This window comes from Manis javanica, chromosome 3 (genome assembly GCF_040802235.1).
Source record: "Manis javanica isolate MJ-LG chromosome 3, MJ_LKY, whole genome shotgun sequence".
Taxonomy (NCBI): Eukaryota; Metazoa; Chordata; class Mammalia; order Pholidota; family Manidae; genus Manis; species Manis javanica.
This window is the reverse complement of record NC_133158.1, coordinates 46,562,496-46,590,126: the sequence shown is the minus strand read 5'-3', so window position 1 is coordinate 46,590,126 and position 27,631 is coordinate 46,562,496. Positions and strand designations below refer to the sequence as shown.

The 27,631-nt window shown below is 45.6% G+C and overlaps 1 long non-coding RNA gene across 1 annotated transcript; it reads left to right on the top strand.

Moving 5' to 3' along the window:
- The first annotated feature begins 906 nt into the window (after nt 1-906).
- Nucleotides 907-27,609, top strand: LOC140848366 (uncharacterized). Its single transcript, XR_012129129.1, has 5 exons — nt 907-1,002; nt 1,379-1,498; nt 3,645-3,748; nt 8,770-8,944; nt 27,472-27,609. It is a non-coding gene; the product is annotated as an uncharacterized lncRNA (long non-coding RNA).
- Nucleotides 27,610-27,631: the final 22 nt, after the last annotated feature.

The following is a 27,631-nucleotide window of genomic DNA, read 5'->3' as shown; positions in this document are numbered from 1 at the left end:
CAGACCTGCTGAATCAGAGCTTGAATTGTAAGAAGATCCCTGGGTGGTTCACGTACCCAAAAATTTGGAGAAGCGCTGCTCTTGATAATAATGTGAATCTACAGGCTGGAAACTGAACTGTGGATTGCAGCAACTGACTTGGGATGCAGGTACTGGGCGAGTGTGTCCTGGGGGCCTGATCCCAGCGGTGACTGCTCTTGGCTCACACTCATCTTGAATCATCTTGAAGCAGATCTCAGCAGCTCGCCAAGTTGTGAAGTTAAATCCAACTCTGTAACAAAATAATGAGATGTGGAGAGTTTGCTATTGGCTTTGTCGGGAGACAGGAAAGGCTTGAAATCACAAACACTAAACAAAACTGCGCAGAAACTGGCTCCGGTCCTGCTCCAGTTCCTTTCTGGGCAACAACCTGCCTGCCTCTCCCGCGCAAATCCTCATCTCTGCAGGGCACGTCTCTAAAGCAACCACTTCACCCGGTTCTCTCAGCAAACCAACGGTCCTCCTGCTCGTCCTTCTGAGAAGGCTAGGTGATCATGAATCACAGAAGCTTCTTTTCCTTGGTCAGCCACATACGTGTTGCATGCGAACATTATGTGTAGTTTGGGTCTGCGGGTCTGAGCACCTGAAGCCCTGTGATCCCAACTCTGTCTGCTTATTTACATATGTCCTTTCTTTCCAGAGCTTTCAAGCCTTTCTGGAAACAGAGCTAATTTCCACAGTCTGCAATCCTAAAATCCAGAAAGCTCTGGGTTTTAAAGACATTTAAAGAAGTCCCATAACTTTTGTAGCAAAGTGGTTTGGTAGCACATCCTTGACTGAGGCTACATACAGTCTTTATTTCCCTCACTTACTGTGAATATTTATGTTTTGCTACACAAATGCTAATGTGTTTGATTACAGGGTCCTGCTGTGGACTTCATGGGGCTGCTATAACGTCTGTGTGCCTTGTTGTCTTTTGGAATCCAGAACATTCTGAATTACAAAGCACTCCAAGAATTTCAGGTAAGGGAGTTAGGATCTGTACAACTTTTGTGTCTCCAGACATGCTGAACACAGAAACTACGCACTTGTGAGGGTTTTGTTCTGAGACCAACGCTGCCTGATTCAACAGGTTCCTATACAGACTTGCCAAGTGAATGAATGAGCTTGTAAATTCACACGACTGCTCAGATTTACGTGTGCCTAAATAATTTGCTCATCAGTTAAGACAGAGCCCCCTAAATGTCCTTCCATCCATTTAGCTCATGTCCTGGGAATTTTGATGTTACTCTTGTGTTCTCAGATATTTTTGTCTGAAGAGTTTTCCTAAGGGCTTCTCTCATCTAGAGGAGTGACTTCATTCTTTCTGTTGAAATTGCTCTTACATCTTTTCTGACAGAGTTGCAAACATGCTGACATCCTAAATCATCTGATATGGGATCCCTAATAAGCCTGGAGGTGTTCACCAGATGAAGTCCCGCCCTCGCTTGTCCGCGCTGCTTCTGTGTTAGAAACTCAGGTGGGTGTGTGTTTGACAAGACCTGCCGGGAACTGCAGAACGACTTTCCTGATCTGGAATAGTAAATCTCTGATCTTTTACACATCTCCAGGGATTTTTAAGGCAGTCTTTGTAAGATGCAAACTTTACATTTACAGTATATTGGGATTCTCTGACATTTATTGAGAGAAGATGTTTATTCTGTTTATTCTGAATTTTTATGTCATGTTTATTCTGAATAAACGTATGTGTTCTATGACCTCCCAGTTCCTCTACCACCAACCTCCTTCTGCTCCTGAAACCCTGCTCCCCCCAGGGCCCCTGCAGCAGCTGGCCAACTGGTGTTCTCTGGGTTTCATTTGCCAGACCCTCAACCCCCTGCCCCTGGGAGTCTTTGACCAAAGACTCTCTTCTGCTTCACCAAATCTGCCACTTCCTTCAAGATTCTGTTCAAAGTTCTCTCTTCCAAGGAACCTTTCTTAAAAACCAGACTCCATATGCTGGCTTTTCATTATTCTCCTTCCCTGTGCTCTTGTTAAAATGAAGTTTGGCAAACACAACTCTGTGACTACGACGTTTCTGTCCGTACAACTTTTCTTTCAAGTTGCTGCAAGTCCCAGGAGTGAGTTTACTCCATCAAAGCATAGAGATATTTTTTATAGCTGACAGAGTTCATTCGTTCAGAAATCATTTGTTGAACATCTTTTGGAGTGCCAGGACTCTGCCAGGAGCTGGTGGTGTGACAGTGAAGCGACAGCCATCTCTCGGCCTTCCTGGAGTTGATGTCTGGCGGTGGGAGAAGACCACAGCTAATGAACAAGTAGACACAGAACATCAGATGGAAAACAAAGCAGGGTAGCAGGAAGGGAAGTGCAGGTTGGGGGTGCGGAGGGGGATGGAGTGGTTGTCTCCTGTGGGGAGGGCAGGAAAGGTCTCAGTGTTGAGGTGACATTTGAGCTGAGACCTGGAAGAGGAAAGTGAGTGAGCTCTGCTGACATATCAGGGAAGAACAACTCAGGCAGAGGAGCAGTGAGTGCAGATGTCCTGTGGCGGAAGCCACCTCCAGGGACTCCTACTATGTGTATATTGTGATGGTGTCCCCCAGGTCTCTGAGGCTCTGTTAATTTTTAGTTCTCTTTTCTTTCTGTTGTGAACTGAATATTTGTGTCCCCCAAGCTCCCTCAAATTCATATACCGAAGCCCTAATCCCTAATGTGGTGGTAATTGGAGGTGGGGCCTTTGGCAGGTGATAAGGTTGAGATAAACTCCTGGAGGTGGAGTTGTATTCAACTCTACTGTTGAGCCGCCTCCTCCATTTTTCATTGCTGTTCTTGTGCTTTTCTGCTCCAGAATTTATTTATTTTTTTAAAAAACAACTCCTATCTCTTTATTGACATTACCTATTTGGTGTGACATCATTCTCACACTTTACTTTTGCTCTTCAGACAAGGTCTCCTTTAGTTCTCTGACTATTTTAATAGCTGATTTAACATCTTTATTTAGTAAGTTCAACATCTGGGCTTCCTCGGGGGCAGTTTCTGACTGCTCTTTTCCTGTGTCTTTACATGTCTAATAACTTTTTGGTTGAAAGCCAGATGTATTAAATAATGTCTGTGTAACTCGGGAGATCATCTCTCCCAGGCTTTGCTGGTAACAGCTGCTGTGTGTTTGTTTACTAACTTCCCTGAACTAGGCGTGTGAATCCCAGTTCTTTGCCATGTGTGGCCACTGGGAATTCTAAGGAGCTTGCAGACAGGACAGATAATGACAAAGTCTGGGTATGAGGCTTTCTGAGGAGCTCCAAGCCCTTGCTGCCCCAGCTGGGTACAGGAAGATGGGTCTAGGGCAGGTTAAAATGCTGCAAACCTCACATTTCTTATGGAGATTCAGTTATTTTTCTTGAACAAATCTCCAATTATTGTAAGCCTTTGGTTAATTTCCAGAGTCCTGAAAAAGTTCCTTTTGACAATTTTCTGTCATTTGCAGCGAGACGTTAACATTTGCTTGAAACTTATTTTTATTTTGCTTTGCTCATCAATGCCACTCACCCACACGCTCTTGGGTCCCCTCTAGTCAGCACCTCTCTGTGCTTGCTCTTCCCTCGCCAGAGTGCTGACCTTTATACCTCAGGCTTTTTCACATGCAGACATTTTATTTTCCATTCCAGCTTAGGCACGAGGACAGGAATCGGCTGTTCTGATTGTACAACCATCATGCTTTCCATGGCTGACTGATTGGAGATCTGACTACACTTTACACCTGGACGTCCAGGTCAGTGTTCCTGACGCACCTTTCTGAAGAACAGATAATATAAGCTAACAGTTTTTGGTGTGTGTGTGTAAATCCCGAAGAAGCCTGAAGGAGGGATAAAGGGATTGAGCAGGGGAGGCAGGAAAGCAGACGAGATGGTTTGTCACTCACCTGCCCTCGCATCCTCTGAGGCCAGCTGGGTGGCTGGCCCTGTGGACTGTCTTCAGGAGAATTTACACACTGGGTCCTCCTGTTCTGTTTTCCATGGTCAAAGTTCCCTTCATACAGCATCAATTTCCCACACTTCCAGGTCCTGCCACCCCCCCAGGACGCCCCAAGGGTTGGACTCGCAACTGGGCACTGTCACCCCTGCTCTGGTCAGCCTGGCTTATTTCTCTTGGGGGCCATGTGCTTTTTGCTCAGTCTTTCCATGGGTCCCTTCTAGTAGGTGGTGGAGCCGCTGTTCTGCTTTAGCAGTGGGCTTGGTGGGTGAAATGGTCCCCAAGGTGCTTCCCACTCAGGGGTGTGGTCACTTCCACTGACATGACCAGCAGCCTCCCCCCGGGGTGGGCGGGGTGCAGGGCAGGGGAGGGGTGAGCTCGGCCAGGCATCACTGGCCGTGTCATCCCCGCGGTCTTGGTCGCCTCCACCTCTGGTCGGCTGCTCAGACCCCACAGGAGCCTCTTCGCCGCTTTCCTTGGAGCAGAACAGCTCCATCGTGACAGACGTCAGCTTGCCTGTAATGAGATGTGTTCCCATGGCCTCTGTTTCTCCCTTTGCTCTGTGTTTTAGCTCCTGCTTCTCTGTCCCTTTGCCACCTTCCCTCCTGGCTCAGCTCTGGAGAGAACTAGAGATCATTTATAACAGTGGTCCTCAAATGTCAGCAAGCTTTGGGCTTACCTGGAGGTCTTACTATACACAGAGTGCTGAGCCCCATTCCCAGGCCCCCCAGTTTCTGGTGCAGTCATCACTGGTGGGGCCTGAAAATTTGCATTTCTAAAGTAACTTTGTAAAGTTACTTAAACTCTCTGTGCCTCAGTTTCCCCATATGAAGTGGGATGATAAAGTGGTGAGGGTTCAGTAAGTCACTGTCTATAACGCATTTAATATGTACCTGCTGGTTTTGCCCTTTGGAAAAGAAAAATTGAAGGAATGAAAATCAAGTCCAAGCTGGCAGGTTTCCAGAAGCCTGCCAGTCTTGTCTTCTCTCTCTGGGGACATTACCTTTCCACTTCCCAAGCCACCTCCTTCTTGTTTGGGTCATGGAGCAGCTTGTGTCAGCTCCCAAGGAACGCTGTTACTCAGCCTGGAAAAATGTGGATGATCTTTGCAGAAGGCACATGAGCATTCACCCAGCACCTCGCCTGGGGAGAAAGGAGGGAAGTGTGGGACTTGGTGGCAGATGGACTCCGGGTAGGGGATGCAGTGCCAGTCTCGAACTTCAGTGTCTCTCCGGGCCTGTTCCCTCATGTGTAGGCTGGGGTCAGCCATAATACCTGAACTTAGCGCAAGGGTTAAATCTGATCACACACCAGCAAAACCCCTAGCAGAGTGTCTGGCGCAGAGGAAGCACTCCTATATTTTTGTTGGCAGGTTTTCCATGAAAGCAGAGTGCTGTTGATGTGGCTTTTGTCTGTATTAATTGTCTAGTTGGATTAAACCAGGATCTCCTTAACTCTGTAGGAGGTCATCTGATGTGTGGGCCCAGCTGTCAAAACAGATGATTTTGCTGTTTCCATCATAAAAACTATTGAAGATAAATGATTCCAGGAGTAACCTCATGGTAGGCGGGCCTCCCTGTGGTTCTGTGAGGGGGTCGGCATCCCCAGCAGTCCCCATGACCCCCTCTGATCTCCTCTGTTGTTTGATGCCACTCCTGGTAGTTTTCATCCCATGGTCCTGCATTTGCGTTTGAAAATGTTTCTGATCCCTGGACATGGTTTTGCCCAAAGTCCTGTCCTCTGGCTTTATTACCAAACAGTGAAACCAGATCAACAAACTTGAGAAAATTCAAAATTCTCCCCCTTTAAACTTCTCTTTTAGGGGAAAAAGACAAGTCATAAAAACAAAACCAGCGAACAAAAAGTAAGAGGCCTTGGTGATGTTTTATAAACCACCTGGAGTGTGTGTCTTCACACCCTCCTCCCCCGTCTCTAGGAACATCGCAGATGCTCACGGAGAGGGGCCAGTACTCTGTGTAGGTGGGTCTAGGTTTCTAAAGTCTGAAGCTTGTATTACTTGGGAGAGCCACTATAATAACAAAAAATATCAAGTTGTGAATATGGAGTTGGGTATGACAGTGAATATTTAAGGGAGAAAAAAATCACCATCAATTATAAATTTGGTAACAAACACATTAAAAAGTCCACAAAGTAACAATATTTTACTAATTAACTGCGTGAATCACCTCTTCTCCCCTCTCTATATTTTTGGCTGCATATTCTTTGATTTCCTCCACATATGACAACAATTTAAAAATACATTTAAAAAGAATAAATTGGTAATTCAGCCTTTCCTCTAGGGTCAATAATTTCTCACTTATTTTATTAAAACGTTGCCAAACATCTTTACACATTGCAGTTAAACTGGCATATTCAAGCTTTATCAATGTCTTGAAGTCCTATTTTGCATTCCTGTTGTGTTTGGGTTTCTTCCTTGATTTTTAAAAGCATGTATTAAAGTACTTATAATATTGCTATATTCAAGTTGCAAGACTTGACCAGATTTACAGTGGCATCTATCTATAATTAAATTCTTCAAAGAAAAATCCAGTTGATATGTTGTGCTTAAAACACTCCATCAATGAACCTGAAGAGAAAACATGTAACTCATAAAATATCATGGAGGTTAGCAGCTTCAGGTCTTGTGCAGTCATTCTCCTATGAAATTGAGAAAATGCAATGTGCAAGGTAAATATATTGTGATATTTGTGTCACCAAGCCAGGTGAATTGTTATAGTGGGCAGGAAGCCTATTCCTGGAAATCATTTCTGCACCAGACTAGCTAGCAATAACCTAAATACATGGAAGTGATTGTGAATCACATACATTTATCCCATTAAACCCAAACTAAAGCTAACTTCAATCCCCCCTTGGTCAGAGCCCCAAAGTTGCTGCAGCCACCCTCATTCCACCTGTTGTGAGAGGAAGTGTGATTCAGGGAAAGTTGAAGCAGACAGAGACAGTGGTCTAATTCTTGGATCTATGTGTTGATGTCATTCACAAGTTTTGGAAATAAATTTTGGCTAATTTCTCTGCAAATAGTTGTTTTCACTCATTCTCTCCTTTTCTGAGACTCCAGTTACATGTATGTTAGACTGTTGGATATGATCTCATGTTTCCCTCACCCTCTGCTTTTTTCATATTTTTTCCTCTTTCTGTTTCAATGTAGAGAATTTCTACAGACATATTTTTAAGTTCATGAGTCCATTCCTTTGTTCACTCTGCTGTTAAGCTCACTCATTGATATCTTTACTTTGGTACTGTGATTTTTAGTTTTACAATTTTCATTTGTTTTTTTTTTGATGGGGGGGTTTCACTTCTCTGCTGAAATTCTTCATATTTTCTCCCTTCCCTCCATCCCATATTTTCCCTTAAAAATGTCAACACTTGTGCATTAATAAATTTAGTCTTTATTTACTCATGCTAATTCTGGGTCACCTGTGGACCTGAGTCTATAGACAAGACCTCTCCTAATTATGGGACATATTTTCTGACTTATTCACATGACTTATAGTTTTTTTTTAATTAAATGCTGCAATTTGTATATAACAGAGCAGTGGAAGCTCAAATAAATAATAACTTTTCCAGGAAGTGGAATTTGCCCATTTGTGAGTCAGGTATCTTGGACTAGAATCTGACCTCTTCAATCTAATCCTTAGTTGAGCTGAACTAGGACTGGAATTGCTACTGTAGTTAGTTCATCTCTGGCTTCAAATGTCTCTAGAAGGGGATCACTGTCCGCCCAACAGGCTGGGAGATGTAAGTGCCACGACACCACAAAACTTCTCTGATTTCCTGTGTCATCTCCTGACTTCCTGGTCACCATTTATTCAGTAAATTTCTGTGGGACATTGTTGGAAAACAGGGATGTCCAAACCTGCGTTTGGGATCTGGAGGCTCAGGTCCACACAACAGCTGTTGGCGCTCAGTTTCTCCTTATCCCCAACAATTTTCTCAACCAGTAGCAGGCTTGCTTTTCTGCTGATCAGGCTCCCACACTTAACAACTTGCCCCAGGGATGGAAGGGGCCACTGGTCTGTGTTCACCTACGATGGGTTTCTCTCTCTTTGAATTTTAGTTTATTTGGACTTTGAATCTACAGTTCTTCAATGGGTTTAAAGTAAAATACAATCTAGAAGTTTATCCAGCCCTTTCTCATTGCTGTGCTGTAGTGGTGGTCTTTTGTGATCTTTTTTATCCTAACCAGAAGTGGATCCTCTTCATTTCTTTTTGATTTTTTAAAATTCACTTTTATATTTGATTCATTTTAAGCCATTATTTGTTTTCGTTATTGGTTTTGATGCCCCTTCTAGTTTAGTTTCTATTTTTGAAAAATTTCCCTTGTACTTCTAGTTCTGTTCTGAGTTCTATCATCTGTCTTTCCAAATCTTGTATTTCTGAATGTTCCTAATTATGATTTAAGTTACAGTTTAATAACATCTATCATTTTCTTAATTCCCGTCACCTCACTTAAAACATTAGATTACATTTTCATCTGCATTGTAAAGCGCCTCATTCTGTTATGCTTTTGTTGTCTGTAGGGACAGTCTTGTGTTCTCTTCTCTTTTAAAATAACTTCATGTTAGAATTGCTTATGATCCTTTTCTATTGATCTTTCTTTTTTTTTATTTTGAAGTGAAATGAGTATTTCTGATTCATAGGAATGAGGGCTAGGACAAGATAGGTTTTCTAGCTTAATGGCTCTAACACCTCCTCTTCTGCTGTTTTTGCAAAGTGATAAAAAATATTCTCTTGTATTTCCTGAGATCTGACGTTCTATCTCTTCCCCCACTTTTTTTTCTGCATTATCTCTTTTCTCAGCACTATTTGTTCCTGTTCTTTTCACTGTGGAGTTTGTCTTGAAAGAAAGCCTCAGCATGCTATTTCTGAGGGCCTATCGACTGCTCCGGCGTGGCCAGAATACTGTATCACCGTCCCCTTGTGCTCACGCATGAATTGGATCCTACCATTCCCAGATTGAACGTCTATGCTTACTGTGAGTACACATCATCCGTGTAGTGGTTTTCCTGTTCTCTGGACTGTCGGAATCCCTTTCTTTGCCCCTACACAGGTCCTCCACCATGCAGGTTGGGCAGCTGTTCATGACTCACCTCACACGCTCATTTCATGAGACTCATTGGGATATCTTGTCTTTTATTTTGTTGTAAAGTTCAAGGTCTTTGAATTTGATACACTACTTGCTTGGTCTGTTGTCATGGGAGTGATCTGGAGAAATTAAAATATTATGTCCCATAATCTCCCCAGAATCCTTATCATAATTATTTTCATAATTTATAATCAAAGGATTATAAAATAACAACAAAAGAGTATTGATTCCCCTCTGATGCCAGTCAATTAAGATATTTCTAGAGAGGATGTTTCTTTCCCACTTTGGTGGCTAGACAAGACCTTTTGACCATCTATGACTATTTGCATAGATAGCCCAAATTCCTCATCTGGTCCTTTCTCATCTGGTATTTTTCTCTGTTAGGGGCTGAATTGTTTCCCCAAAATTCCTATGTTGAAGTCCTAACTCACAGTACCTCAGAGTGTGACTGTATTTGAAGATAGGGTCTTTAAAGAGGTCACTAAGGTGAGATGAGGTCATTCCGGTGGGTCCTGATCCCATGTGACTGTTTACTTATTGGAAGAGAAATGAGGACACAGACATGGGCAGGAGGCAGACCCTGTGAAGACAGGAAGACAGCTGCCTGCAAGCCGAGGAGAGAGACCTCAGAAGACACCAACCCTGCTGACACCTTGACCTCCGACTTCCAGAAGAGTGAGAAAATAGATTTCTGTTGTTAACTCCACCACGTCTGGGGTACATAGTTATGGCAACCTTAGCAAACTAATTTTCTCTCTCCTTCCTCTTTCTCTCGCACACAAACACAAATGCACATACTGCTTGTGAGAATTTATTCCCAATTCACCAAACCCTGGGCTGAAAGGCTATAACAAGGCTACATTTTCACTTTTGATATCTAAGAATAGTTCCCTGGACATTTCACTTGTTTAAAAGCTCATTTTGTGGAAAGAATAAATTGCAATGATTTTTGTTTCATTTTGGGATCTTGGCTCAGGCAGAATCCGGAGGCATTTGACTTTTTACCTGTTTTCTTGCTATCTGTTCCTGTTATAGCTGTACCTGAAAGTGTTTACATTACACTAAATGTACTCTTTGCATTCTTCCCGTCCTCCTCCTCCTTCCCTCTCTCTCTGTTTCTGAGTTTCACTCCAAGGGCTTGCTGGAAAGGAGGCCTGGTAGAAAGAAAGTACGTTTCATTGTCAGAGAGCGGTGGGTTCAAATTTTCTGTCTGCTGTTCACTTGTGGGATGTCGGGTGGAGGTCCCAGCAGCTGAGAGCCTTTGCGTACTCCTTTGTCACTATGAAATAAGGTCCCTTCTCCAAGGACAGGTGTGAGGGTTTACATGAGATAAAGCTGTAATTTGCTTCCTGGCTCAAAACCGACAGCAAATCAATGCTTTTTTCCATTATTTTTCTCTTCTTGCAACCATAGTTAGCCAGTAAAAAAAAAAAAAGAAGAAAACAATTACAGACCAAAGAAAATCCCAGGTATTTGAATATGTTTAAATTTGTGTAAATTAGAAACATTCCTCACGGCTCTCCTAAATAAAAACCAGCAGCAGGAACCAAAAGGGGTGCTGCTTCCAAGCTCAGGAAGCATGCCACTAAGCTATTGCACTCACAGCTCTCTGAGTAAGTCCTTGCTGCAGAGACAGAGGCCTGTTCAAGAATTCTATATGCATGGTATTTATTCAGCAACTGGCAAGCTGGTGTCCCACCTAGTGGTCAGTGGGAGGTAGCCCATGTCAAAAAGAGATAAGAAGGTATTTCCTGTTAGCTCTTGCTGGGCAGAAGCCTGAGAACTGTTAGCAGTTCATCCTTTTCTTGCCATTTACAGAGACCCAGGCAGTGGAAAGCACCGCCTGTGAGATGCGGCAGAGAGGCAGTGTGTGCACATGTGCCCTGGCAGTGGTGGGGGCCGATAGGGCCAGCTCTGAGAGACGGTCAGTAGCGTGAGGCAAGCCTCTGAATGGTTTTCTTGAAATATGAAAATACTTCAAATATACAGAAAAGTTCATTATGCGCTCATTTACCACCCAGCTTTGGTATTTTACCTAATGTATTGAGGCTAACATTTTGTCACACTGCATCCTATTTCTTTAAGAAACGAAAGAACGCAAACTCTGGCAAAGCTCCCAGTATACCCTTCCGTGATTCCTTGGTCTTTCTTGCCCCTGACCCAGAGGTGACCACCATTTCAAATTGGATGCTTGCCTTTAGGGTATTAAAAACTCTGTTAACATCCCTTATGTGAATTCATGTTTTTGCATGTTTTCAAGTTTTATCTTATTGATGTCATACTGTATGTACTTTTTCTATTATAAAAAAATGTGGTAAGTCTTGTGCCATTTTCCCTATACAAGTTCAGCAAAAATTTTTTGATTATTTTCCCAGAAGTGCAACAGCTGGATCGAAGAGCAAGTATTCTCTTTCAGTGAGATTGTACCAAATTGCCCTTCAGTTCGGTAATTGCACCAAACTACCCTTCACCAATTTACCCAGTGGTGGAAGCAGTCCCATTGCTCTATACCTGCACTGATGCTGACATTGTTAGACCACTAAACATTTTCCAATATGATGATTATGAACTATTTCAGTGCTTTAATTTCTATTTCCCTGATTGGTATTCATATTGGGTGTCTTTTTAATACATTTTTTACCTTGTATTTTCCTCTTGTGAATGGTCTATTCCCATCTTTTGCCTTTTATTTTCCTATTTTTTTTCTTACTGATTCTCAGGAATTCTTTCTACGTCCCAGAAATGATTCCTTTTTCCCAGCTGTATGTTTGCAAGCCTTTTCCTCCAGTCTGTGACTTGTTGTTTTTCTGTAAAAATTTTGAAGTTGAATTAGATAATACCCACAAAAGGGGCACAGATAATAAATGTAGAGCTCAATTAGTTTTTACAAAGTGACAACACCCATGTAACCACCCAGATGAAAAATTAGAATATAACTAGCCCCCACTTCATGACCATTCCAAGATCTGCCACACTCCAAAGGTGTGTGAGTGTAGACCATGCCGGCTTCTGAGTAATTTTGTCCTGTTCTGAACTTTATACAAATGAAATCTTACAGTACACACTCTTTGGTTTCTGGTTTCTTTCACTCAGTGTTATATTTGTGAGATTCATTTATAATAGTTGAGTGTAGCAGTAATTGTTTATTTTCCACTACTGTTTGGTATTTCATTGTATATGCATGTTCTATATTAATGAATCCATTTGATTGTTAAAAATATCTAGGCAATTTCCATTTTTGGACAATTATGAATAATGCTGCTGTGAACATTCTGGTACATGTCTTTCGGTACACAAGGAGTGGAAATACTAGGTCCTAGGGCATGCACATGCTCAGCTTAGTAAATGCTTCCGGTAAGGATGCTGTGGGTACCACCTAGATCTCCCCTTCATTACCGAGCGCGCATTCCCCAGCTGTCAGGAGGTTGGTTGCAAATGGGTCTTCCTGAGACCCCCTCCAGGCATTGCACTCAGCTGAAGGGAGCTGCCTGGCTGATCCACATACCCTCAGCCTGGTGGCAGCCCAGGTACAGATTCGGAGCGAGAAAAGCCCAGCCCGCATGTTAATTCCAGGCACCTCTGAAGGGCACCCCAGCTTCAGAGCTCCCTGAGGGATCTCCCGAAGTCTTCATTACAATGTTGAGTAGGAACAATGAGTGTGAACACCTTTACCTTGTTCCCAATATAAGGGGGAAGGAACCTTGCATTCCTATGTACTCCATTGGTCATGATGTATTATTTTTATATTTTCCAGGATTCTTTTTGGTGTTATTTTGTTAAAGATTTTTGGATCTAACTTTATGATGTATCTTGGGTTATAGTTCCTTTTCTCATCTTATCCTTGATGAGATCATACAACGAGTAGGGAAGTGTTTCCTCCTCCTACAGTTCTCAAAGAGACTGGTATTTTATTTCTATTTCATATGATGTACTAGTGAATACATCTGGACCTAATGATTTCTTTGTGAGGAATTTTTTAAGAATTGAGGTATAATTGACAAATAATGTGAGGACTTTTTAAACTACAAATTCAACATCATATTATCACTACATATCTCTTTATCGATATCTATATACCATACATATTTTCTTTTTTTCTATTTCTTCTTGTGCCAGTATTTTTGAAGTATGCAATTATAACTGAAGTTGTGTTTATTTCTTCCTTCAGTTCTCTTACATTCACTTCATGTGTTTTTAAACTTTTTAATTGGGCATGGACACATTTAATACTATTATGGCTTCTAAAGTAATTGGTCTTTTTATCATTATAAGATTTTTCTCTACATCTCAGGTAATATCTCTGGTCCTGACATATACTATGTCTAATAGTAATATCACAATTCCAGCTATTTCATGATTAGTATTTGCCTGACATACTTTTTCCCCATCTTTGTACATTTCATCTATTTGTGACTCTACTGTTAAAACATATTTCTTATGAATAGTATATATAGTTTGGTGTTGCTTATTTGATCAATCTGATAATCTCTGCCTTTAACTGGAATTCTTAGACCACTTATATTTAATATAATTATTGATATGAATGGGTTTAAGTCTGCCCTCTTGCTATTCATTTTCTACTTATTTTTCCCATGTGCTTTTTTTTTCTTTTTTCCTTCTCTTCCTGCTCTCTTCACATCTGAGTTTTTTTTAGGATTTTTAAATCTCTTCTATTTGGCTTTCAGTCAAGCTATCTAAGATTTTTGCTGCTTACTCCCTACGTTGCTATCCTCTTTCCTTGTTTATTTTTCTCTTTAGAACTTAATGCTGTCTAAAAATATTATATGTTTTACCTATTTAGTTTGTTTATTGCTTGTCTCCTTGAATAGAGTGCAACTCTCAAAGGGTCAATGATGGAGTAAGCGATTTACAAGTTCATTAATTTATTTCACAAATATTTATTGTGTGAGTGCTTTATACCAGATACTATTCCAGGCATTTGTGTGGTGAATAAAATATAAAAAAGTCTTTGTGCACATGGGCTTAGATTTTAATAGGGAGCAAAGGAAAAGTAAATAAACATGTGCCAGGTCAAATAGGGCATTAGATATCTGGGGGGACCTTAACCAAATATCACAGATGAGCATATTAAATGATAGAAAAGTATTTTCTCACAGTTCTGAAAGCCAGAAATCTGAGGTTAAGCTTTCAACAGGGTGGGTTCCTTCTGACGACTGTGAGGGAGAATCTGCTCCAGGCTTTTCTCCTTGTCTTGTCAGTGGCTGTCTTCTCCCTGTATCTTCACATGGTCTTCCCTCTCTGCATGTCTACTTCTGTGTCCCTTTTATAAGGACACCAATCATATTGGATTGGGGCCCACCCACCCTAACACTTCATCTTAACTAGATTACCTCTGCAAAGACCCTGTCTCCAACTAAGGTCACATTCTAAGGTAAATGTGGGTTAGGACTCTAACTTTCTTTTTTGCATGGAGGGAGGGGATGCAATTTACCCTCGATAGGTAGGTATTGGAGAAGAATATGGAGGGTCAAGCATGGTTTTTGCGTATAGAGTGGTCAGGGAGAGCTTCCCTTAAAAGATTGATATCTGAGCAGAGAACTGAGAGGTACAAGACAGCAAGCCCTGAGGAGTTCAGGGGGAAGAGCTGCCAGGGCAGGTGGAAAGGCCAGGGAATCTTGTTGGGGTTTGAAGAGCATTGAGCAGGACAGTGAGGCCATGGGGTATCTGCTTGTGTATTTAGGACTGTATCCTAGGGCTGCTATCACACAGGGACACAGACTGAGTGGCTTCAAACAGGAATGTATTCTTCCATAGTTTTGGAGACTAGAGATCTGATATCAAGGTGTTTGCAGGACCGTGCTCCCTCTCCCAGCTTCTGGTGGGGGTCAGCAGTCCCTGGCTAGCTGCTGCATCCCTCCAGTCTCTCCCTCGTCATCTCATGACTTCTTGCCTCTAGCCTGTGTCACGTGGCATTTCTCTCTCTGTGTTTATCTGTCTCAGTATCTCTTCTCCTCTTCTCATGACATCAATCGTATTGGATTAAGAGCCTGCCCTACTCTACTATGATGTCATCCTAATTTACCCCTTGGTTCTACCTGCAAAGACTCTATTTCCATATTAGGTCATTTTCACAGGGACCAGGGTTAGTACTTCAACATAACTTTTTGGGGGACATGCTATAACTCACACAAGGACCTTGCCCTTAGTCTATGGAAGCAGGGCCACTGGACAGTGAGCATTTCTGGGTATCTAATACTTTACTCTGTGCTCTTTGATGCACAGAAACAGCTACATGGATAAAGCATTTAATCTTTTAGAGATCATTCCTTGCTTGCTTTCAGAAAAGCCTGGATCCAGTTTACCAAAGTAGATGCACAGGCAACTGGACATTTAGAAAAGAAAGGCAAAGATGTCTTATAAAATAACTATTCCCTGGCCCTAGGAATGCATCGAAGACTGACTTCACTGTTTCCTTAACTCTGAACATTGTGGCAGCAAAAGCAAAAGGAAGAAATTTATTTAGTTCCCTAAATTATTTCTAAAATAAAACATGGGATCCGTAGGTTAGTATGATGACCAAGGTCTTGAGCTGCAGCATGGCAAAGCCGTGGAGACCTCAGCAGTGTCTGTACCCCATACTGACCCTCTTGCAGCCTTGCCTATGGACCGAGGAGGGAGCAGCCTGGCTTCTCGGCAAGAACCAAAAGCATCATGTTACATCTCAATCCAAGGAGGGCTTCTAAGTGGAGAGTTCAAACAACACACTTCCCAATGATTTAATTGAACACGGGGTTTGCATTAGAAGTCCCAGAGGGAGTTTGCATTGCTAGCTAATACAATCTGTAGGCTGAATCTCCAATGTCGGATGCTTAGTGAGCTTTTGGCCTGCCCTGGGTTGACCTCCAGTCACTGTTAGGCTGGTGACACTTGTCACATTATGCCCCTACCTTCCATGCTGTGTCACCCGATTCCTACCTCTTTCCCTCCCAGCCACACTGTGCCCTGGTGAGTCTGCCTTCAGTGCCTCCTGTGCCCACCCATCCTACCCCTCTCCCAGCCATGGCCCCAGTGGCCCTTTGCTCCCATCTCTGGATGGCAGCACCAGTCTTCCCTGGCCTCCCAGACTTCTCTGCTCTAAGAGGAATCTTCTCAAAACACAGCAAGGGCAGGTTGGTCCTTCTGTAAGGATTGTCATGGGCCCCAACCCTTGGACTGGCCTCAGAGGGCAGGTGGAGTTTGGAGTCCGCTGGGTATCCTGATCCTGCCCCACATCATCCTCTGAACTCCAGCTTCCAAGTGTAAATTAGCCAAATTGGCTAAAGGTGTCACCAGGCTGGAACCCCCACAGGCTGGCTCAACCCCATGCAGTCTGGTAAGGATGCCAGGGGTCGTGGGCGGCTTTGCACTCCTCCCCCTTTTTGCTGACAGCACCGTCCGGTGCTCAGGGCGCAATCTTAGTTCTTAGGAGGAGCACTGTCATGCACTGTCCATGGTGCTATAAAGCTGCCAGAAAGTGGGAGTTTGGGGCAGTCTGGCTTGAGCTCCGTGATGAATGCTGAGTCCTGGCTGCTCAGATGCGTTCCGTCTCATGCTTCACCCAGGTGGAGCTGCGGGGTCAACTCTCTGAGAAGAGAACTCTTAGAAGCAGAAGGTTGCTTCTTGTTTTCAGAAGATTGTCAGTCCTTTTTAACCTAATAAGTGTAATCTTATTTTAGGGGCTAAATTAGCTAACAATAGAGCAACTTTAAGGAAGAAATGATAACTTTCAATCATGCCCCAGATCTGTGTCTTGCAGTGGTGATATACAGTGAAGGGTGACTAATGAAATAATTGGAAGTGGCTGCTTTAAGTTTCCTCAGTCTTAATAATGCTTAATTTGGGGTGACATTCTTAATTTGGGGTGACAGATGAGACTGACAGGCATTTTGACAACCAGACCCACCAGAAACAATTAGTTTACAGGTAAATTATTGCCATTCAGGCATTTGAATCTTCCAGAAATCTCTGTCGGGTCACAGGCCAGGTGCATGGACAGGTTTTGGAGGGGTCTGGGCATACACAGAAGGATGCCCAGGTTGCTGTGGGTGGATGCTGGGTCAGAATGCAGGCGAGACTCTCGGCTCCTCTGCTTGTTAGCTGTGAGGCCGGGAACGGGTTATGGATATTTTCTGGGCTTCAGGTTCTTCATCTCTAGAATTGGGGTAGTTAGAGCTAGCTCATCAGGGGTTATAGGAGTCTCACGAATCACTGTGTGTGAAGCACTTGGCCCAGTGCTGGGCACAGGGAGGTGCAGTCACTGATGTTTTTACTCTGTGCACCAGGTGCTCACAAGCAGAACTTTCTGTGTTACCCAGTCATGTGGGCAGCCCGCTTTGCTTCCTCCAAATTACTTTTGAGGAGTGGATGAGAAAAGGGCATAAGATTACAGACTTAGAGTAAGACACTTGGCCCCAGAGGGCTTACCGGAGGCTGATGATATTAAGGTCTGCAACGGCTGGAAAGTCCGGGTGGACTGGCTTCCTCCCTTTGCATATTCCAGGAGGGACCAGTGAGCCTCTCGGGATGTGTTCCCAAACTTCCCAGGGTCAGGAAGAAAATGCAGCTGCCCCTGAATTCGCAGCTGGGCAGCTCCTCGTCCATGCTGTGTAGTGAGCTGTCGGCCCCTTGGGTCACAGCGTGGATGACACCAAGCGTGATGTGACCAGGTCTCCGTTGGGTGATGGAGGATGGGCCCTGGGTTGAGATGTTGGCCATGGGTCACTCTCCTGCCCCTTCTCTGGGGTTCTCTGCTGAGGTTCTCTTGGGCGGAATTTCCAGAGGGCTATTTGGATTTTTCCAATGCAGTAACTGGAAAAGGTAATTGATGATAATATTTCTTGACTATAATTTTGAATGCTCGTATAGTCCAAGCAGTTAGCTAAGCTTTTGCTCATAGCATCTGATCCATCCTGGCAATACCACTCAGTGTTGGTCCTGCTGAGGTGCTGAGGCTCAGGCAGGTTGGGCTACTTGCCCAGAGATGCACAGATCGTGGCAGATGGGAACCTCCCTCCCTCAGAGCTGCTGCACTGCATCTGTCCTCGTGGGCGTCCTCCCTCAGCTGGCCCCCAAGGCGGCCTCTGTAACCTCAGAGCAGACACTGACAGCTGGGCCTCCTTCCTGGGCTATAAGGCCCCGGACATTGTGTTCAAGTTGCTGGCAGGGCCAATGTGCATATCATCCCAGGCGTGGGCTCAAGGGTCAAGTAAGTGTGCCTGGTGGGTGGTTGGAGGGAGGTTCTGGTCCTGCTTCTGGCTGTCACTGCTGGAAAGGTGACATTCAGCTACCTGCATCTCCTTCTTTCTTTCAGCTATGAAATGAGGGATGGGGCTGTGTCATTCTGGTATAAATCCTTAGGATTCTAGATCTCCGTGTGTAGACTTCAGGAGAAAAGGATGCCGCATATGACTAGATGAGGTCAGGGATGCAGTGGTGTCCTTTGCCTAGTGGTAGGCTGCATGGTATGTTTGCAGATTGATCTGGGGTTGGTACTGCTCCCAAAGCCCCACCACCCTAGTTCTAGTCCCGGGTGAGCTCTGGTCCTGCCCCTTGAGCTGCCCCTGGGAACGTCTGGAAGCCTGTCATATCCCAGTGCCACCTTGGCAGGCATGTGGGCCCAGAGGTCCAGCAGAGCCTGGCCCAGCTCCAGTGCCCAGGGCACAAGGTCTGGATGCCTTTACCTCCCACTTGGTGCAGCCATTCTGCCTGCCCTCCTTCCTGCAAGGAATGAAGAACTCCTGAAGGACCCAGACCCGCTTCTTCACAGAGACCCATGTGACTGTGAGTGAGAAGCGGGGAGCATTGCTTCCAGCAGGGAGGCCCCCTTAGCCTGTGCTCTGGCTTCGTGCTGACAGGCTGGGATCCCCAGAGAATGGGCGGTAGCTGGAAGGGGAGGAAAAACAACCTCAGTGCTGTGTATTTTTAAAAATGCGCTGGAAAAGTGCAGCTACACACAAATGTGCACGGGAAGCACGAATGAGTTTTACTCCACGGGCTTGTTTCTGGTTTTTCATAACGTACTTCTGAGCGTGGCAGACCTTCCCAGTCACCTCATTCTCTCCCCCGGAAGGATGGCAGCCTGCCAAATGACTTTTATTAGCGGGACAGGGGAGACCGCCACGTGCTGTAGAAGTGGTGTCCATTTAGAGTGTGTTCCAAGTTATGGCAGGCATCCTCTTTGGGGGACAAGGCCACATTCCTGAGGCCCTGCCCCTCCCTTCCCTCTCCTGAAATCACAGAGGAGCTGCCACCTGGACATTCTTCTCCCTTGGGGGCCATGGGGAATTCACCTGTGGGCTTCAGCCCCTTCTTTCTTTACAGCGCCTTCTGGTTTGGTGATGGAAGCCTGGACAGTATGTGAAGTGCCCCCCAGAGTCCAGCAACTTGAGTTTGAACCTGGCACAGCCTCTAACTAACCTCTAAAGGGGCAAGTCACTCCCTTGGAGACGCCATTTCCAGCCGTGCAGCCGGGAACATGCAGTTCTATCCCTCTTTCCTGCTGAGACCCGAGGCACAGCCCCCATCCTGTGGAAACCGCATAGGGGCACTGCACCGTCAGGACACCGTCTGGCCAGTTCAGGCGCTACGACCCTGGCTTCTTGGCGGGGTCCAGACACGGATGGCATCGCTCCTGTTCAGACTGGAGGATTCCAGACCTCGTGTTTCCCGAGATCAGGGTGAAAGCGGTAGCTTCTGGATCTGGAAGTGTGGCTAGGCCTGTCTTTGCTGCCTTTCTTTCTCCGTGTGGTTCTGTGTCTGGATCCGCATTGTTTGTGCCATTAATGGGTCTGGGCTTTGTATTCAGGTCCTGGGGCTTCGGTAACAAAACACCACCAACTTAAAACCACAGAAATGTGTCTTCGCACAGTCTAGGGCACAGAGTCCCAAATTAAGGGGTTGGCAGGCCCCTGCTCCCTCTGAAGGCTCTTGGGGAGGATCCTTTCTGGCCTCTTTCAGCTCCAGGGGGCTCCAGGCCTCTGTGGCTTGTGGCTGCAGCCCTCCAGCCTCTGCCTCTGTCTTCACATGGCCTTTTCCTCTGTGTGTGGCTTTTCTTCCTATTTTAAGGACACCAGAAATTGGATGTAGGGGTCACCCTAAGAGCTCATCTTGATCTTTAACTAATTACGTCTGTAAAGACTCTATTTCCATACAAAGTCACATGATGGGGTTCTGTTTTGGGTAGACATGAGTTTCTGGGGAATACTATTCAAACCACTCCAGGCGTTAGTTTTGGGATCAGCGTGGGGTAACAAGGCATTGGTGCCATGGTGCCTGGGAGCTCTGTCTCCTAGGGCTTCGTGTGGCTTTCATTCTGCCTGCTTTGTGCACACACAACAGATTTCTAGGTTGTGGCAGCCCTTGGGGACCAGGCTGTGGTGAGCACTTACAGCAGTCTCCTGTCCTTCCAAGAACTGATGTCCTGTTCACATGCCGTTGTGGGTGTTTGCAGCACTGCAGTGTGGCAGAATTTTTACCTAGAGGCTCATCTCTGAGCGCAGAAATGCTAGTTGCAGGTGAATAAGCGTCCTATCTGGCCTGGCTCCTGGTGGGTCAAAGCCCAGCCCAAGGTAAAAGTTCTCCTTCAGTTGCTGGTGGTAGGGTTGTGTGTGTGTGGGGGGCGGGGTGGGGGTTCCACCTAATTTGTTTCTCCTGCATCTTTGGCCCTGGCAGTCTCCCTTTAGCACATCAGCGAGTAGACAAGACCCCAGGGACTGTTTGGATTCTATTTGACATAATTACCTTAGTCACGCCGCTCCCTAGGGCCATCTGAACAGCTGTCTGATCACATTTCTCATCCCAGGCTTCTCCCATCCGGGGCCTGTTAAGGCTGATTAGCTGCTTGCTCATCTCATAGGCGTAGGGATCACTTTATAGGGCAGCTCTTTGTGGCTTCAGCACAGGTGGAAACTCAGGAGTGATGGGAATAGAGATCTTGATGGTTGTGTTCTCATCAGGGAGCCCCTGTGATGCTCTCACGGGAATGTTAACGATGTGATGAGGGTCTGTTTTCCTCGTTGCTGTTCTTTGCGGGAGGAGGGTGAGGAGGAGCTCAGTGGGTGCTGAAGGGGGTCCTGCCCATGTCCAGCCTGGGTGGGGAGAGTCAGACCTTCCGCCGTGCCTTCCTAGCCCAGCAGGACCCGGAGTGGAAGGCAGCTGCGCTTCAGGTTAGGGTCGTCTGCGGTGACCTGGTGGTGACATGAACTTGGCCCCGCCGCAGGGGAGTGGTGACTCGGCCCCTTCAGGTCTGGGTGGGGCTGGTGGCTGTGACTGCCCACACCAGCAGAACGTCCCGACACATGGCTCAGTTCCTGTGGCTGTGCTTCACTGAGCAGTTGGCGTGTCTTGTCTCTTGGAAATGCTGACCTGTAAGAAGTGGAACCTCAAGGCATCCACGCTGTGACAAGTCCGAGTCTTGCAGACATCCTGGGCCATGAGCTGCCATGTGGAGACAGAGCGGGCCAAGGAACCCAAGGCACCGAGCTGATGGCTCGTGGGTCTGAGATACACCAGGCAGGCAGGCCCTTGGTGTATCTCCTGACCCCAGAGTCATGAGCACAATAAATAGTTGCTTGAAGCCTCTAAGTTTGGGGTGCCTTCACATGGAAAGAACATATAACTGGGATGACATTTAGTTAAGAAAAAACTGGTCACCCAGCAGCTCAGGGAGGAGGCCGTCAGGAAAGTAGCTCGACTGTAACTTCAGGGGAGAATCCCCGAGTTAAAGTACCTTTGAAACTGAAATCAGTCAAAGGTAGAAATAAAGTTTAAGAAACCCGTTTATTGCTTACAAGTAGTTGTCCCACGTGTCTCTCCACCTAGCTGCCAGCAGCAGAGTGAAAAAACACCACCCAACCTCCCTGGTCCCATGCTGGCCCTTGTAATTACCTATTGATACGGAGATGGCACTTCTCTCCACCCCTTGGAAACACCTATTGACATGGAGATGCACTAAGGCCAGGTGAGAGATTCTGGAAATATTGCAATTTTACCCACATGGATGAACCAGGAGGTGAGAATTCCAGCTGCTCTTCCAGTGAAGGTGAAGAGAGGCATCTGGCGTGGGGTAGAGAAAGTGCGCCATCCCGAGCAGGCCTGGAAGGGGCTCCACCCGCTGCCCTTGGGTGTAAGCAGTAAACCCACATGGGGACAATAAACACACATGCCCCACATGCCCAAGCTCTCAGCACTCCCTCCACCACAGAGCCAGTGCCTACTATGCACGCACCCACTAAGCACCTGCAATAGAAGGACCCAAACATGCAGTGGGGTTCTCAGGGACTTGCGGTGCAGTGGCCGGTCCCAGGAAATCTCTGCACATCCCTGGGAGAGCAAGGCCACCTGGAGTGCAGCCCCAGCCCAGATGTGGGGGGCAGGGCAGTGGGCACAGGCATGGTAGGAGTTCAAGCCCCTTGCTTGTGCAACTTAACTGTGTCTTCAGACCTGCTCCCGTCCTTCTCTGCCTGCTGACCCAGTGTCCTGGGATGCCCTGCCTGATGGCCAGCTCGGAGGAGGACCCAGCCGGGGTCCACTAGTGTCAGCAGGGTGCCCCTGCTGCAGAGGTTGCTGACACCCACCGGCTAGCTCACCATTAGTCAGTGCTGAGCTCTGCCAGCCTCGACTCCTTGGCTAGCACTCTGTTGTCCCCTCCTGGCTAGAGCCTCCTGACCGTGTAACCATGTGGCCAATGGCGGGCTGGGGCTGGTGCCCATTTCTTCCTCTCAACACAAAAGGGTGTGTGCTCTGGATCATCCCTGAATGTTTACTATGTAACCAGCACCGTAACTTCCAGTTCAGTATTATAATGGCAGATTACAACATGATTTTGGACTAGGTGTTATAATCTCTGAGCCTTTGTTTTCTCAGCTAGAAAATGGGACAAATATTACTGACCTTGCAGGGCTGTAGTAAGGATTGAATAGGAGAGTGTATATGGGACACCCTGCCCCTCTGTGTTAGCCTACTAACGAGCTGCTGTGGTGGTCACTGTGCTATGATTCACCTGAGTCCAAAAAAGAAGGAGTCACCTGCTTGTCTTGATTCTAAAAAAGTGGAAAAATAGTGTTTGTTTTTGAGACTGGTGGCATGGAAGCTGGAAATGAGACCTAAAATGTACTGACTGTGGCCTTTTGCAAGGCTGCCGTGCTGCCAGTTTACCCAGCCCCGGGAGGCCCAGGCCATGGTTTGAGGACTGGTCTTCTCATTTTCTTGCTGTTGACATTCCTTGATCATGGAATTCAAGGGGGCAGAGCCCCGTATGCTCAAAGCATCTTTTGAAGATGGAAGTTAGATCCCAGGGCTTCCTTCTAGAGATGACTTCAGGATTTTGAGGAAAAGAAATGTGAGTTTGTGATTTAGGAAAATTGTAACCCAAGCAATTGTTGAGAAGACTCAAAATAACATATTTCTTTGTAAGAGAAGAAAGATCATATATTAGTAACATTTGTGAAAGGATGTGTGCACTGTTCTGGCTGAAGAAGCCCAAGGTGACATTCAGGTGGCATTAGCAGCGGGACATGCTGGCTGTCCAGAGGCCTCCTCCACTGTGTCCCTCTGAGTCCCATTGGATGTAGTGTCCACCCTTCTGATGGGCCCTGCCCAAGCTACAAATGTGGAAGCACTTGCCTTTCTGTGGGGTATATACTGACCTTAGATGGCGGAATTGCAGCCTATTGGTTGAAAATAACCTGGGCCACAGTAATGAGCAATGACCAAATAAGAGGACTTCTTTAAAAAATGTAAATGAATGAATTTCACAAAAATCATCCATTAGGGGGTGCCAGGGTGTGAACATATGCAGTATGTTTTGACAAAATGTCAGATGATGGGATGTGGTACAATAAACCATTCTATCATAGATAGAAGGAAGCACCAGATCATTCCCAGCTGGCAAAGAGTGAGATTTTCAAAATATAATGCAACTGTAAGAACAATAATGGGAGTTTCTGTGGCTAACATTGTCACCTGAATGCAAACTGTGAATATCCTACTCTTTCTATTCCGTCTACCCATCCACCCAGCTTCCTACTCACTTGCTCGCCCACCCATCTACCACCCATCCGTCCACCCAGCCATCCACCCACCCTCACCTATCCACCTGCTGCCCCATCCACCCACCCATCTACTTGCCCACTCATGTATCCATCCATCCATCCATTCATCCACCCACCCAACACATAAGCATTGAACACCACCTAAGGGCCAAGTATTACGGAAGGTGCTGGGGACGAAGGTGAGTGAGACACCCTTTGGCTGTAAGGAGTTCTGTTGTCTACTGGGGAAGATAGACAAGAAGAGTTAATACCCAGTGTAGTGCTAATTTATGAGCTCTGAAGACCTAGGTTTGGAAGGCTACTGGGGTCAGAGAGTTGGGGAGGGACATCTGAGCTCCTGTGTGTGGCTCTGGATTCACAAGAAAGTACAATGTTTTCAAAATTTAGGTGGCTTGGGAAGGCATGCCTGTCAGGGGTGTAGATTTTTGATAAGGAGGGCTAATGGGGTGGAATATTGATTCGGGGAGGGGTCTGAGGCCCAGAACCAGTCATACTTCTAGGCCCAGCTGAGGAGTTAGGATCAAATACTGCACAGTGGTGATTATTAACCCATGCTCCAAGGACAGGGGCCCCAGGGCAATAGGTTTGAGGGTAGGGCTCTGAACCTCCACCCCTGCTGCAACTGGGCAAGTCCACTTTGGTCTGATTTAAATATTGAGCTTCTGCTCGAGAGAGGAAAGCTTCTGCAGCTTAGTTTGAAAACCGCCAGAGTAGGTGAGGGGGCTCCGGGTACGGCTTGGATCCGGGAGGGGTTTCAGACAATCCCTCTGGGGTAATGCGGAGGGTGGTTCTGGGAGAGTCCCCAAGAAACAGAGAGGGGCTCTTCTCCTGGGCCCCTGAAGGCATGGATTCATCTCCATGGGTTTCTGTGAGGCATGGTGGGTGCTAAGTAGGGCAGATGCACAAGGGGCTGGGGATGCAGATGGTGAGTTAGTAACTCTGTCAAGCACAAGAGTGACACTGGGTGGGCTCACATTAGGAAAATCGGGTGAAATAGCAATGGTGTCCTGAGGGTTTCGTCTCACCATCTGGCAGCCTCTGGGAATGAGGTACATTTTTACATGAAATCTTTCATTCATGTTACAGTGTGAGGCGACCAGCATGTCATTGGAAAACTCAGCTGACCTTGGAGGCTCCCTTCAGGCCTTGCTAGAGAGAGCTGGCTGGCCAAGCCTCCGGGCATTTCCAGGGTGAGGGGCCTAAAGCTCAGGGGCCAAGGTTGGGCAAAGCCACCCCCCATGGAAAATTGAAAACTGAAGACACAAAAAACTCTCCTAAGGAATGTCTTTTATTTCAGCATTGGACTTAAGCATGCAGTGTTAAACTGCTCTGGTTAAGACACTGGTTGGGGCTAGTGGCAGGATGAACTACCCTGCAAGTCCCTCTCATTTTTCAGAATTCCATGAGGTGCCAACTGCTTACGGGTATCTGATGGGTCCCACCTGGGTGGGCAGGTGTGAGAAGAAGCAGAGCTGACCTGTTGCTGGGGTCTGGCCGTAGGCAGAGCATGGGGAGAGGAGGGAGAGAGGGAAATGGAGAAGGTGGGAGACCCAGGAAGAGAGGAAGGGCAAGAGAGAAAGGAGAGGGGAGAGAGAGATCATTCCAAACCCACGATACTATCCTTGGAGTATATGGTGGGCTGGCTGACACCCTGGGCAGGACGTGGTACATTGAGAACCATTCATGTTCCCACCTGTAGAAAGGCTGATTTCTTTGAACACACACACACACACACACACACACACACACACACACACACACACACTCACACAGAAGAAACCAAGGCCAAATCAAGTTTTCTTTTTTATTGTTCCAGTCAAAAAAAAGAGGAACACCTCAATATGTAAACAGTTTCCCTAACACAGCAAGTTCTGAAAGATATATATATATATATATATTTATTCTTAAAAAATTTGGCATTGTAGTGATTTCTCAATATGTAACTTGTGCTTTCACATGTGGCATGCTCTCGTCCCATGGTCCGTGCACAGATGTGCTTGGAGTTGAGGAAAAGGAGTTACAAGAGGACCAGAAGGTGGGTCAGGAGCCACACCAGTACTCGGGCCCTACCTGGCTGTCTTTTCCAAAAGGCATGGTGGGAAGGTTGGCAACACTGACTTCAGAAGCAAGCACATCTTAGTTACTTATCATAAGGAAAAGTCAGAAACCTTGGAAAGATTTTTGGAAGATGCAAAGATGCATTTCCTTGCCTTTTTTTTTTTCCTGTTCATTTCTAAAGGATTATTGGTTTTACAGATAAATCTTTACTTTTTTGCATAGGATCGTTTAAATAACTAAATCTCTCCTAGAATAACCCTTGTTTTATGATTTTGCTGGGCATGTAGTTCACTACTAAATGCTATTGAGATTCCACCAATGATGTATTCCATTTTTCACAGGTTCACTGAATCATTTCCAAGTGCTTGACCGTTCTGTCAAGGACATTTTACTTTTTTCCACTGAACATAATTCTTTAAAAAAATTCAATCCTAAAGACTTCAGGGCCTTTTAAGCACTGTGGTGGGTTTATTAATAATGATATTCCCTCCTTAGACCATGTTCCTTAGCCTGGAATCCCAAGTCTTCTGCAATTTAGCACCAGTTTTCAAAATGCATATTTTATCAAATCCTACAGTATGCCATCCCTTCCCATCTAGGCTGGCCTGGGCACTACCCTCCTTCTTGCTTTGTGTATGTCTATCTTTGGACCCTCTCCCATGCTGGCTCCTTAAATTGAAAAGAAGTTCCTTTCTCCTGGATCCTTATTTTCCAAATCCCACCCAGTCTTAAGGAATGTCAGGACAAAGGCCCTTTCCTCCCCAGAAGAAAGCCGTTCCTGATTGCTTACACAGAAGTTGATCAGCTTTCTTTAAATTTCAGATCAGTTGCCGTGCTCTTTCTATTATGTTGTCTTATTCCTAAAACTAGAGTAAGTTAATTTCCCTCTTTATGCCTCATTTTCTTCATTTGTAGAGTTGGAGTCAATACTCGCTCAAAGGCTTTTGAGTGGTTCTATACACTCAACACAGTGTTGTCACCTATTAAGAGCTGGTAGCCATGAGGTTGTAGGATTGTGGAGGGCAGAGGAAGATGTCACTATTCTTAAGGGTCTTCAAGTAACTTGCCTAGAACATCACCCACCATACTACAAGTGTTCTTGGGCCAGCACTCAATCAAGCAAATGTAGATTTAGAACAAAAAATATGGGCATCAGCCAGCTTTCAGAATATTTTGGGTGGAACTCTGTTCTTGTTTAGCTTTAGTTGGCAGCTTAGATTCCTGAGAATGGAAATACAAATCTGTGCCTGCTCCCAGTATTGGTGAACTTTGTGTATCTTGAAAATGAAATATTTTTTTTTTCTCCAGGATGCAAGCATTTTATCAAAAACTCAAGTCCTTAAAAGAATTTCTGGGAATAATGCTGAAGATCAAGTATGTCTGTGCCTTGCCCCTTTTAGAAGACTTGTTTCTGTAGGAATGGACACTGGAATACCAACATGCAGCCCAATGATACCCCAACTTGAAG